The sequence below is a fragment of the Aquarana catesbeiana genome, linkage group LG01 (genome assembly GCF_042186555.1).
Source record: "Aquarana catesbeiana isolate 2022-GZ linkage group LG01, ASM4218655v1, whole genome shotgun sequence".
NCBI lineage: Eukaryota > Metazoa > Chordata > Amphibia > Anura > Ranidae > Aquarana > Aquarana catesbeiana.
Genome location: NC_133324.1, coordinates 329185169 through 329198922, shown reverse-complemented (window position 1 = coordinate 329198922; position 13754 = coordinate 329185169).

Sequence of the window (13754 nt, the reverse complement as noted above, 5' to 3'; positions counted from 1 at the left end):
ATCCTAATAGGGAACCTTTAAAGTCTACCTTCACCTTTTCACACTTTTAAACTAAATGGGTATTCAAAGCCAGGGCAGCAAAATAACCAGCTTTTTAAAATAGCAATCAGTACTTGAAGATTCCATAAATTTTGCACAAATTTGTTAGTTTACTTCTATTAACTGAATATAATGCTGTATTAGACCCCTTTCACACTGAGGCATTTTCAGGCGCTTTTGGGCTAATAATAGTGCCTGTAAAGCGCCTGAAAAACGGCTCCCCTGCAGTTTCAGTGTGAAAGCCAGAGTGCTTTCACACTGAGGCGATGCACTGGCAGGACGTTAAAAAAACTCCTGCAAGCAGCATCTTTGGAGCGGTGAAGGAGAGGTGTATACACCGTTCCTAAAGTGCCCCTGCCCATTGAAATGAATGGGCAGCGCCACTGAACTGCCGGCAATGCAGCGGCGCTTTGCAGGTTGTTTTAACCCTTTTTCGGCTGCTAACAGGGGTTAAAAGCGCCCGATAGCGGCCGAAAACCTCCGCAAAAACAATGGTAAAGCGCAGCTAAAAATAGTGATGCTTTACCGCCGACGCCCCAGTGCGAAAGCAGCCTCAAAGACAGCTGGAGAGTTCCTCATGACATCAAGCAACATTTGAACATTTCCTGAAGGAAACAGTGGAGACCAAACCTGTAAAGACTCCCAGGGAAACTATAATGGTCTTGGGTCTATGTGTACACAGTTATTGTTTTACAAATGTGTACACTGTTATTGTTTTACAAATAAACATTTTATAAATGAAAAAATAATCCCAGAGAACTGCGGTGTGGGTTAGTTAAAGAGAGGGCATAACAGTGGAGGCCTGCCTTGTGGCTCTGTTTGACTGAAACTCCAGACTGAGTCATCTATTTAGGGAGAAGCATGGGATTTAAAAAAAAAAATACACACCTAATCGCCTCCATTCTGCAGCTGTTCCCCGTTGGCTCTAACAACGAGAATTGAACAATCACATGACCAATGATCACTCAGTTCTCAGTCTTCCCTGAGCAGAGAGCGGTGACTGTCAGTCTCCGCTCTGATCAGCTCCTCCAATGCTCACTGGAGGCGCTATACTGGAGAGGAGGGGAGAGCGGCTGGCTCAGGCCCCCAGCGGCACGCTGAGAGGCTGAGCCAGCTGCTACTCAGGCATCTGGGTGCATCCCAACATAATTGTTGAGATCCTTCCAGACCCTGGAGTAGATGTGTGAAGTCAGTCGACAGCAGGCCATCTGATTCTAGGTCACAGGTACACTCCTGTGACCCACAAGAGAAGTATAACCAAAAAACTTCCTGTTTCCCTTACTGCACATGCCGGCGTATGCACCCAAAGCCAAGTGCCGACATTGTGGGATCCCTGGACAGGTAAGTGTCCTTATACTAAGGCTACTTTCACACTGAAGGCGGTTTTCAGGTGTTTTAGCGCTAGAAATAGCACCTGCAAACTGCCTCCCCAGTGTGAAAGCCCGAGTGCTTTCACACTGGGGCAGTGCGCTTGCAGGATGTTAGAAAAAGTCCTGCAAGCAGCATCTTTGGGGCGGTTAGCGCTGCCAAAGCGTCCTGCCCATTGAAATGAATGGCAGTGCTTCCGAAGCACCACAACACGGGTGGTTTTAACCCCTTCTTTGACCACTAGCGGGGGTTAAAAGCACAGCTTAAACAGCGCTTTAGCGCTAATATGGTGTGGTTGCAGTGTGAAAGTACACTGAAAGTCAGCAGCTACAGTATTTGTAGGTGCTACCTTTTATTTATTTTTTTACAGACTGGAACTCCTTGCTAAGTTTCACAGCCTGGAGCATTCACACAGACTGAAGCTGCAACCCTCAATCATTTCTACACTACAAAAGGCAAAAAAGTCCAGTGTTTCCTTTGGTGTTATGTGTACAAGATCTTATACAAACAACAGCAGATACTAGTAAGCACATTACGGTCAGCAATGGATGCTACTCTCTACCGTCAATAGATGATGCTTCAGGAGTCATCACATTACACAGATTATAATTAAAATCTTCAGCAAAATCTTTTTTTTTGTTTTGGGTGGAGTGGAAAATTAGTAGAATGATTTTACAGTTGGCTAGGTCCTCATTAGGGAAATATTTAATGTAGAGGTTACCACCATTACCTGGACAGGATAATCTTTCCAATAGAGATAAAGACAACAGTAGCATTTGACAGAAGTTCTAATTTTCTCCTGTTCAAAAAATTGTTTTTATTGCTATGTTTCCTTAGCTTTATCCCCTGTCCTGTGGCTATAGTCAGTAGGACAAGTAGTAAAGGAAAAAAAACTTCAGCATGAAAAAAGAGATGGCAATAAAACCAGATATAATTTTAACCATTCTTCACTCTCGCAAAAACATTTGGCATATGCCGTGTACATGCGGTCGGACTTTCCGACAACAAATGTTCGATGTGAGCCTGTTGTCGGAAAGTCCGACCGTGTGTATGCTCCATCGGACATTTGCTGTTGGAATTTCCGACAACAAATGTTTGAGAGCGGGTTCTCAAATTTTCTGACAACAAAATTTGTCGGAAATTCTGAGCGTGTGTACCCAAGTCTGACGCACAAAATTCCACGCATGCTCAGAATCAAGCAGAAGAGCCGCACTGGCTATTGAACTTTATTTTTCTCGGATCATCGTACGTGTTGTACGTCACCGCGTTCTTGTTCTTTGGAATTTCCGACAACATTTGTATGACCGTGTGTATGCAAGACAAGTTTGAGCCAACATCCGTCGGAAAAAAATCCACGGTTTTGTTGTCGGAATGTCCGATCGCGTGTACGCAGCATTAGAGTTCTGCTTACGGTAACAACACAAAGTGAATGTCTTCATTTTACAATAATTACACTGATTTGGCTGAAATAGTCTCAAGGGAACCTGTACTGGGTAAAAATTAAGCCTGCTATTGCTGAGCTCGCCTTGAAATTAAAGCAGTATGAAACCCAAAAGCAAACATATATTATATTACAGCTTACCAATTAGATGTGATGGCTGCTTCTTTCTGTTTTCATCTGGTGATCCAGCCAGTAGGTCTATTGTTTTTCAACCCAAGCTCTCTTGCAGTTACATAGATGGGACAAACCATTTAACACTGACAAAGGTGCTTGATCACTTGCCTACTAGGCATTTTTACCCCATTCCTGCCCAGGCCAATTTTCAGCTATTAGCGCTATCACACTATGAATGACAATTGCGTGGTACTGCAACACTAATAAATGATAACACTGATACATTTTTATCATTTTTTTCACACAAATAGAGCTTTCTTTTGCTAAACAAATTAATACCGAAAATTTTGAAAAAAAAATGCTTTTTCATAGTTTGTTATAAAATTCTGCAAACAGGTAATTTTTCTCCTTCACTGATGTGTGCTGATGAGGCTGCACTGATGGGCATTGATGAGGCAGCACTGATAGGCAGCAATGATGGACACTGATAGGGGGCACTGATGAGAATAGATTGGCAGCACTGGTGCCCTGATTATCAGTGTACATGTCTCTTTTAGAGAAGCCAGTTATCTGCTCTCTTCTCCTCTCCTCATGCTGTCATGCAGGCCAATGTGATCAGCTCTCTCAACTAACATGTGGAGTTCAGAATCAAACAAACCAAGAATAGTTTTTACATATATCCTGGGAGATATTGTGGATAAATATTACTGTCCCATTTTAAGCAATCCAAGACATACCCTCCCAGTCACCATTTACAATATGGCATACACAGGGTTCCCATAGTCTGTGTGTCCTGGGGGACAAGGACCCGAATTCAAAGTAACACCACCTCAAGGGTCCGTAGGCATGCAGCTCACAAAGCGCACCGTTCCCCCAAATGCCAGGGCCCATAATTGGTAGGCAAGAGGCTGGCATTCAGTCCCCAACCAAAAGCCTCTGTCCCTGGTGAGTCTGTCACATTTCTCCCCCATCAAAGGTTGACTAACGAGGTCCCAGACCTCCACCTGGTCTGGAAATGCGTTAGTCAGGCAGAGTGAACTTACATAGTCAGTCCGCATGGTCTCCATTCTTGGCTGCAAGGAATAGTTGACACAAGTAGGTGTGGGGCAGAGGTCATTTACTCTCTGCCCGGATGCCAGCGCTTCAGCTGGGTGGTTTTTAACATTCCAGGGCTCGGTCTGCTGCTGGGCAGAGGGGGGCGATCGCCCCAGCTTCCTGAAGCTGTGGGGACACTGTAGGTGCTAGGCAGAGGCCAACGGCACTTTGCCCTGTTGCCAGTGATTCAGCTGGGAGTAGCAGCTTTACTACCTCAGCTTGTCGCTGGAGAGAGGGGCTGACTGCCCCAGCTCCCTGGAACTCCACAGTTGTTGCCGGTGCTGGGCAGAGGTTGGTAGCACGCTGCCCTGTTGCCAGTACTTCTGCTGGGGACTCCACGTCCTCCGCTCCGGCTAACTGTTGGGGCAGGGGGCTGGCTTCCTCCACTTCCAAACTGTGTAGCTGCCATTGGTGAGGTGAGCCGGCTGCTTCCTTTTCCATTCCCTCATCTGGCTGCTGGGGCAATATGTCTCTGATACTGTCTCCCAGGTGCACGAATCTTTGCTGGGGAGGAAAGACCGCTTCCTCCACCTTGGCCAACTGTTGGGGAGGGACGAAGAACACCTCCTCTGCCTTCTCCCCCTGTATATGCTGCTGGGAAGTGATTGCCACCTTCTGACCCTGAGCCTCCGAAACTGCCACAGGTGTGGGGCAGAGGTCTTGGACCCTCTGGTGACTAGCGCTTCAGCTGGGGAAGTTCCTTGTAACTCCACAGACACTGCTGTTGGTGCTGGGCAGAGCACAGTGAAGTTTGGCCTTAATACCAGCTCTTCTGCTGGAGGCTCATCAGGTTGTTCTTCCTTAGCAGAAAAGTCTATCAAATCCCATGTCTCTGCAACTGGTGTCTGGAGATAGAGGTTCACCATCTCCTGTCCGTGGAACCCAGAAGATGCTATCGGTGCTGAGCAGAGCACAGTGAAGTTTGGCCCTAATACCAGCTCTTCTGCTGGGGGCTCACCAGATTGTTCTTCCTCAGCAGAAAAGTCTATCAAATCTCTTGTCTCTGCAACTGGTGTCTGGGGATAGAGGTTCACCATCTCCTGCCCATGGAACTCAGAAGAGGCTATCATTGCTGTTGTCAGCAATTCAGCTTTGGGGATGGCAATCTCCAGATTTTCCACTGCCGATTCTCTGGCATGCTGCTGGACAGGCCCATTCCTCCATTCAAGATCATCCCATGCAGAAGCAGAATCATCAAGGTCAGTCAGCACTTGCTGCATCCGCCATAAGACCTTCGCGTCCATAGCTGCGGGGGGCAGGTTGGCAAAGCACACTGTTACTCTGCCACATTGCCAACCCTTCAGCCAGGATTTCAGAGTTGTCAACTGGTATTTCCTGATAGTCCCAGGCAAAGGGAGCCCAACCCTGGCGCTGAGCAGAATCTAGTAGCCGTCTGTAGGCGATCTCCAGCTCCCATTCCTGAACCGCCAGAAACTCTATATCTTCCAGTGCCCAGTGCACTTCCGAGTTGTTCAGTAGCCGTTCTCTGTAATCCATGATTTCGTCCAACCGCCACTCCAAATCACTCCCAAAGTTAGGGTCCCCTGTCAGCTTCACATACAACAGTCCCAGGCCGCCGTAGCCAAAGCCCTCCGTTGGGCTGTCATCCGCTATCCAAGGGTATGCTTGGGATACATGCCACCGGAGGGCTCTGTAGCTCTCATTCAGCCGCATCTCTGCCCAGATCAGCTTGCTTAATTCAGCTGTCTGCTCCTTGTGCAGTTTTTCTCCCAAAAACAGCACCCACAATCCATACTGTGACCAGTACCTTTCCTCGATAGAGGGGAGAACTGTTCCCTGGTGTCGCTGCTCACGGGCTAGCGCTTCCTTCCAGAGTTCGCAGCGAATAGAATCAAACCATCCCAGGAGGACCTGCTCTGATACTGGTCCTCTGTGCTTTATCTGCATCTCTCGCAACCTCCTTCTGAATTCCTCTTCCATGGCGGCTGGTATCTGTACCTCTCCTCTCCTCTCCTGACCTTGGATCCAGGTGGAAGTGTGGATGTCCCAGACTGCAGGAAGCATCCTACTGCTTGCCACCAATGTAAAGGAATGTTCCACACACACCGCTTGAGTGCTTCCATCAGTATACCATTTCCTCCCAGTCTGAATCTAGATATCAGATATTCCAACCGCTCATAAGCACAAAACAAGATGACACTTGCTTAGCTGCTAACATGGACTGTTTTATTAGAATCAAAAGCTCTCTCAACTAACATGTGGAGTTCAGAATCAAACAAACCAAGAATAGTCTTTACATATATCCTGGGAGATATTGTGGATAAATATTACTGTCCCATTTTAAGTAATCCAAGACATACCCTCCCAGTCACCATTTCCAATATGGCATACACAGGGTTCCCAGAGTCTGTGTGTCCTGGGGGACAAGGACCCGAATCCAAAATAACACCACCTCAAGGGTCCCTAGGCATGCAGCTCACAAAGCGCACCATTCCAAGAAGCTGGAATTCAGTCCCCTCCAAAAGCCTCTGTCCCGGGTGAGTCTGTCACAGTAAAAAAACGCTTTTAAACGCGGCATGTAAACATGGCACAATGGATGTTTTTAACCACTTCCCGCCTGGCCTATAGCAGAATGACGGCCGGGCGGTGGTTCAGTTAACTCGACTGGACGTCATATGACGCCCCGCAATATAACAGCCGCCGCGCTCCCGTGGGGGCGCGCATCGCGGCGATCAGTGGTGTGTCAGTCTGACACATCGCTACACCGATCTCGGTAAAGAGCCTCCGGCAGAGGCTCTTTACCACGTGATCAGCCGTTTCCAATCACGGCTGATCTTGATGTAAACAGGAAAAGCCATGGATCGGCTGTTCCTCACTCACGTTTGACAGACACGAGTAGAGGAGAGCTGATCGTGGCTCTCCTGACAGGGGGGTCTGCGCTGATTGTTTATCAGCGCAGCCCCCCTCGGATGCCCACACTGGACCACCAGGGAAGCCGCCAGGACCACCAGGGAAGCACCCAGCATGTGGATGGCCAGGTATGTACCCCATGGCCATCCACATATAAAAAAAATTCCCAATACATGTCAATCAGTGCCCACAAATGGGAACTGACTGGCACCATTACAGAAATAAAAAAATAAGGGATGCCCAGCAATGCCACCTACCAGTGTAATCAGTGCCACCCATCAGTGCCCATCCGTGCCCATCAGTGCCCACCTATCAGTGACTATCAGTGCCCATCCGTGCCATCTATCAGTGCCACCCATAAGTACCCATCAGTGCCACCCATAAGTACCCATCAGTGCCGCCTATGGGTGCCACCTATCAGAGCCCATCATCAGTCCCACCTCATCGGTGCCGCCTCATCAGTGCAGCCATATCAGTGCCCGTCATTGAAGAAGAAAACGTACTTATTTACAAAAATATTTAAGAGAAACAAAGAAAAACTTTTTTTTTTTTTATTTTCGGTCTTTTTTTATTTGTTGCACAAAAAATAAAAATTGCAGAGGTGATCAAATACCACCAAAAGAAAGCTCTATTTGTTGGAACAAAATGATAAAAAATTTGTTTGGGTACAGTGTAGCATGACTGTGCAATTGTCATTCAAATTGCGTCAGCGCTGAAAGCTGAAAATTGGCTTGGGCAGGAAGGTGTATAAGTGCCTGGTATTGAAGTGGTTAACCATCGGTTACTAGCTGTCAAGTTCCAGCATTCAGGAGAGGTTTTAAACGTCCCGTGTACATAAGGCCTAAGGCCCCTTTCACACGGGGCTGTCCATTTTTACTCCTCCGCTTGCTCAGCGGGGATAGCTCCATTGATCCCTGCTGGGCCGGCGGATGACAAGTCTGTCTCTGCACACTGTGCAGGGACAGACCTGTCAGAGCTCCGCTCTCCTCTATGGGGGGATCGGATGATTACGGAGCGCCTGTCCATTTTCATCCGTTCCGGCAGACAGATGGAAAATAGGACATCCGTCGCTCCATAGAGGTGTACGGAGCGACCGTTCAGATCCGCCTGAAAAAACTGACAGGCGGATCTAAACGGTCCGCATGTGTGAAAGGGGCCTTACTGTTCACTACAGAGGTAAGTCATAATAAATGAGAAAATAATAACATACACCAGATACAAGGAAGTAGGAAGTGTAGCTGATAGAGAAGTGTATAAAAACTAACAAAAGATGGTCAAATATATTATCTGTGCTGCTAAAGCACAGAAAGAGGAGGAAAAGGTTAAATCTGATAAGAACGGAAACAAAACCATTTTAGGTATCACAAAATTAAAACTGGGTACAGCAAAATATGCTGAAGGAGACTTGGATATAACAATCAATCTAAACAATAACTTCTGATCAATTTTCTCAGAATGAAATGACGCCAACAAAAACAGGTTGGTTCTAATGGTAAGCGCCCGGTCACAATATTTGCTTTGGGATGCACTGGGCTCATTGCAAAGACTAAACAATCTTTTTTTTACTGTAAATAAATTGCGTAGTAATAAATTATCACAAACAATATATATGTGCAAAAGTGGTGCACCAAATAAAGTCCAAAAAACATCAAATCAACACAATTCTTCTTGAAAAAAGGTGTCTCTAATAAATAGTAATTCCGTGCCTTCACACAACTGTTATGTGCTCCCAGAACTTTCACCTTGAAACAGTTAATATCCAGCCTCAAAGATATGGGAATATCCAACCTTCAGGCTCCAGGTTACAGAATACAATGTATCACCACAGGTTCCTCTTAAGCCGTACACACACGAGCGGAATGTCCGACAGAAAAAGTCAGACGGAAGCTTTTCATTGTCTATTCCCATCGTGTGTAATGCCCTGTACACACTGTCGGATTTTCCAACGGAAAATGTGTGATAGGAGCATGTTGTCGGAAACTCCGACCGTGTGTGGGCTCCATCACACATTTTCCATCAGAATTTCCGACACAAAGATTGAGAGCAGGCTATAAAATTTTCCGACAACAAAATCCGTTGTCTGAAATTCCGATCGTGTGTACACAAATCTGACGCACAAAGTGCCATGCATGCTCAGAATAAATTAAGAGATGAAAGCTTTGGCTACTGCCCCGTTTATAGTCCCGACATACGTGTTTACGTGTTTCACGTCACCGATTTTCAGACAACTTTGTGTGACCGTGTGTATGCAAGACAAGTTTGAGTCAACATCCGTCGGAAAAAATCCATGGATTTTGTTGTCGGAATGTCCGATCAATGTCCGACCGTGTGTACAGGGCATATGCTTCGTCTGACTTTTTTGTTCGAAATTTCTGACGTACCTAGAAATGGAACATGTTCTAAATATTTCTGACGGAACCAATTCAGGAAAACTGATCGTCTGTATGCTGTTCCGACGGACCAAAAACGACGCATGTTCTGAAGCAAGTACGAGACGGAAGCTATTGGCTACTGGCTATTGCACTTCCTTTTTCTAGTCCCATCGTATGTGTTGTACATCACTGCGTTCTGGACGGTCGGACTTTGGTGTGACCGTGTGTAGGCAAGACCACTTGAGTGGAAACCTTCGGAGTTCATTCCGACGGCAAAACCGGTCGTGTGTACAGGGCATTACTGGTATGTTAACAGCTTCCTGAGACCCATAGAGTAATACCGATATCTGGGTTCCAAAACGCCAGACTTCAAACTTCTACCATATCTCTATAGGCTCCAGTTATAATGGGAATCAAAAAGACAAAATGCCCTCCATAGTAAATTTGAATAAAGGGATAATTTACTGTAGACAAAGACATTTGACATTTGACAGACATTCTTACATCAAACAAGCATTAAAAGTGCCTTAGAATAAAAATAACAGTGTTTGAATGTCATCTCACGTCACTTCCCGTCCGCAAAGGGTTTCCACATTTAATCTTTTTTACTGTGTCAGTTCACATCACTGTGTTGCGATGAGCATGGAAAAAAGTATTGAATAAAGTACGTTTTTTTAGTGCAGTGGGTTGTGGAAGAAGCCACCACATTCCAACACTGTTGTGTGAATAGAACTTAGAACTTAATGAAATGTCACTTGTGGCATTTTAATAAAGTTCTAGCAAAAGAAAAAAAAATGCACTGGGATAACCCTACGTTCACACCTGTGTTTTGCAATATAGCAATGGGGCGTGGCCAACCAATGACATCACCCGGAGAGCTCGCCCCTGCCCCACAACGGGTTTTTTTGCAAATTTTTTTGCCGGCTATTTTTTTTTTTTACATTTAGCTTTCAGTGGGGAACCCTGCTAACAGCTGATGATTCGTTGGTTGCTAAGGACATGGCTGCTGGCTTTCCACCCCCTCCTTAGCAACCAGCTATATACAGTGTGTTTTACGGTGGAGAAGAAAAAACGTAAAATGCATGAAAACTGCATGCAAAAAAACGCTGGTTTAAAAATGCAAAATGCACTGAAAAACACATCAAGTGCAGCCACATAGATGTGAACCTAGACTAAGTGCTTTGCCATTCTGTCCTCCCAGTGCACACTAGCTGTAGTGCAATCAGTGCGGCTGCTGGTATGAATCAGTCTGGAAGGTTTCTAGGTTCAAGAAGAACTGGCTTAAGTAAAGTGTAATAAAGCAATGAGCCTTAACAGTATTCTTCCCAGAATTCTAAGAAAACTTTGTGGTATAGTTGTTCTTCTAACAGGTAAACTTCCTCATGGCTGGTGCACAGTTAATATAATACATATCCATAAGAAGGGTAGTAAGCAAGAAGTTGGCAACTACAAGCCAGTCAGTTTAACATCTGCAGTAGTAAAATTAATGGATTTGCTACTAACATTTGTTGGACCCAAAGCAACTTGCTGGACCCAAAGTAGCATAGCATGGCTTTACTGGGGGCAGACTATGTCAAACTAATCTGATAGAATTTTTTGGCTATAGCACAAATGTTTTGGAACAAGGTGGTGCTCTGGGCATAACTCGACTTCAGCAAAGCATTTGATACAGTTCCACATAATGATCTAATAAAAAGTTGTGCAATGTAGATTTTAGATGTTGGGTGGTCCAGTGACTATGCAATTGGCTAAAGCACAGGTCCCCAACCCCTGGACAGTGGACTGTTGCTAGTCGGTGGCCTGTTGGGGGCCGGGCAGTGTGGAAGGGAGTAGGTGGCGAGCGAGCAAGGCTTGATCTTCATTGGCAGCCACTCGCATAGCCGTTTGGGGCTCCACCTCTTGTCTGTGCCTGCTGTGCACTGCACGTGCGAAGGATCTGGATCCATGTGTGTGTCTAGTGCATTGCCACTCTCCCACCACCAGAGGGCGCCTCCCCGCTCCCCTTCTCCTGACAATGCCACTCTCTTCCCTCTTGTCTGTGGTTATATATATATATATATATATTTCCTGGACCTCCCCATGTCAGCCTACTATGGGTCAGCTCTGACCCCTCCAGGACCACTTCTTTTCTAGCCCATAAAAGGGCGGCTGTCTGCCCACACCAGTGTTCTTTTTTCATCCTCGCTCTGGATGCCTTTTAAAGTTTATTTTTATTTATTTATTTATTTATTCTCCATCCTGTCGGGTTCAGCCTCTCCCAGTTCAGAAGACCCCCCCATATAGGCTGTAAATCTCCTGGGGAGGTGGGTTCCAGTGGTGCTGGGATTGTATGGTACAGTATAAATGACTGTGTATTTCTGGCAAAGGTCACTGGCAGTATAAATGACTGTATATACCTTTGTTAGGCAGGTGCTGGCACTCTCTCCTTCCATGTTTTTGTGTGTTCAGGCAGTGGTTTGGCTCGCTGGGACTTGTAATTCACCGCCTCCACATGTACTCCTTTCAGGAAGCTCAGAGTTGAGCAGGTGAGGTCAGAGGCAGCATCCTCTTTGGGTTGCCTAGTAAACATCAGACGGTTCACTGCTGATTTGCAGCAGCCTCTGTCCTCTAGGCTGATCTCAGTCTCCAGCTGGTCAATCTGCTACTCTGCTCTGCTCTGGTAAGCCTCCTTCCAGGTCTCTCATTACTTTCTGCTGTGTTACTTGTCCGTCAGAGTATTTTTATTATCTTGTACCTTCTAGGACTGGGGAATTTTGCCTAGCTGCCTTAGCACTGAAGATATGGATGGAGAAGTTTATTTTAACTGTATTTATTTATTTTTGTTTTGGAAAAAAAATTTTTTTTTGTTTATTTTTTTAAAAGAGAGCACATCCTCTATGTTTTACAGAGAGAAGTGCCCACTGCGAGATAAACTCCCGCAAAGAGGTTCCAAATCAGCATTCCAGCCTCAAAAGAGTAAAGAAGGGACTAGACATGACAAATCGTAGAGTCGCATGCAGCTGGATAGACGCTTGTTGTCACAGCATTCCAGATCTCCCTCGCTCTTACCTCACTTTAGTCGCTCGGACCCAAGCCAAGAGAGGTCAAGACATCAGATGGCTCAGAACAATGCTGCGAAAACACGCCAGGTTAAATCCTACATTAAGCACGCAGGAAGGGTTAACCACTTCCCACCCGGCCACTGTACATATACGGCCGGGTTGGCGCTCTCTCCTTCTGAGTGGACGTTCAGGAACGTCCCTCAGAAGGAGTGGGATCGCGCGCGCGCGTGCCCGAGCAGCGGCGCGATCCCGATGCGCTCGTGTCACCCGGACACGGCGCATCTCCGATCGGCAGGAGGGCTCTGCGATTGGCCCTCCTGATCACATGATGGCCGTGTCGAATCACAGCCGTCATGTGATGTAAACACAGAGCCGGTTGCTTGGCAATCTGCTCTGCTCTCCTCACACGGAAGTTGTCAGTGAGGAGAGGAGAGCGGATCGCTGAAGCCGGCTGGTGATCAGTGAGTATGAGCTGTTTTTTACAGCTTTTTACTCACTGATCACCAGTCTAGTGACCCCACACAATGTAAAAACACAAAACAAACACTAAGTAAACACACAATGTCCCCAAAACACGTCCCCAAAACACATGTACCGAAAAACACATGTCCCCACATAGTAAAAACACATGTCCCCCACATAAGTCCCCGTAAAATAACATGTCCCAATGATTATCTGCACACATATGTCACCTGCGCACATCTGTACATGATCATTTGCGCACGTGTCCGTGATCACACGAACCAATTATTATACACTTAACGGGATTTTTTTTACCAAAAACATGTAGCAGAATATGTTTTGGCTTAAATTTATGACAAAATTTGATTTTATTGGATTTGTTTTAAAATAGAAAGAAGAAAATATTGTTTTTTTTTCCAAATTTCCGCTCTTTTTTCGTTTATATCGCAAAAAATAAAAAACAGAGTCGTGAATAAATACCACCAAAAGAAAGCTCTATTTGTGTGAACAAAATGATAAAAATTTAATTTGGGTACAGCGTAGCATGACCGCGCAATTGTCATTGAAAGTGTGAGAGCGCTGAAAGCTGAAAATTGGGCTGGGAAGGAGGGGGGCGAAAGTGCCCAGTATTGAGGTGGTTAAAGAGTGTTTCAAGGAATCCTGCTCATCCTGCTGTATCTTCACCATCTGCAGATTCAGATCATGTGTTTTCAGTGTGTTTTAACTCAATAGTCGATAGCGAAGAAGCTCAAAGTGCATAATGGAGTATCAAAGCTGTACCCCTTGGAACACTATGCCTAAGTTGGATGCTTCATTACATGTATTCGCCCGCCACATTACGCTTCCGCTGGAGGATTCTGTCTCTTTTAGGGATCATATCCGCTGGAGGATTCGGTCTCTTTTAGGGATCCTATGGATCGCAAAATAAACGCAGACCTAAAAAGGTTGTAT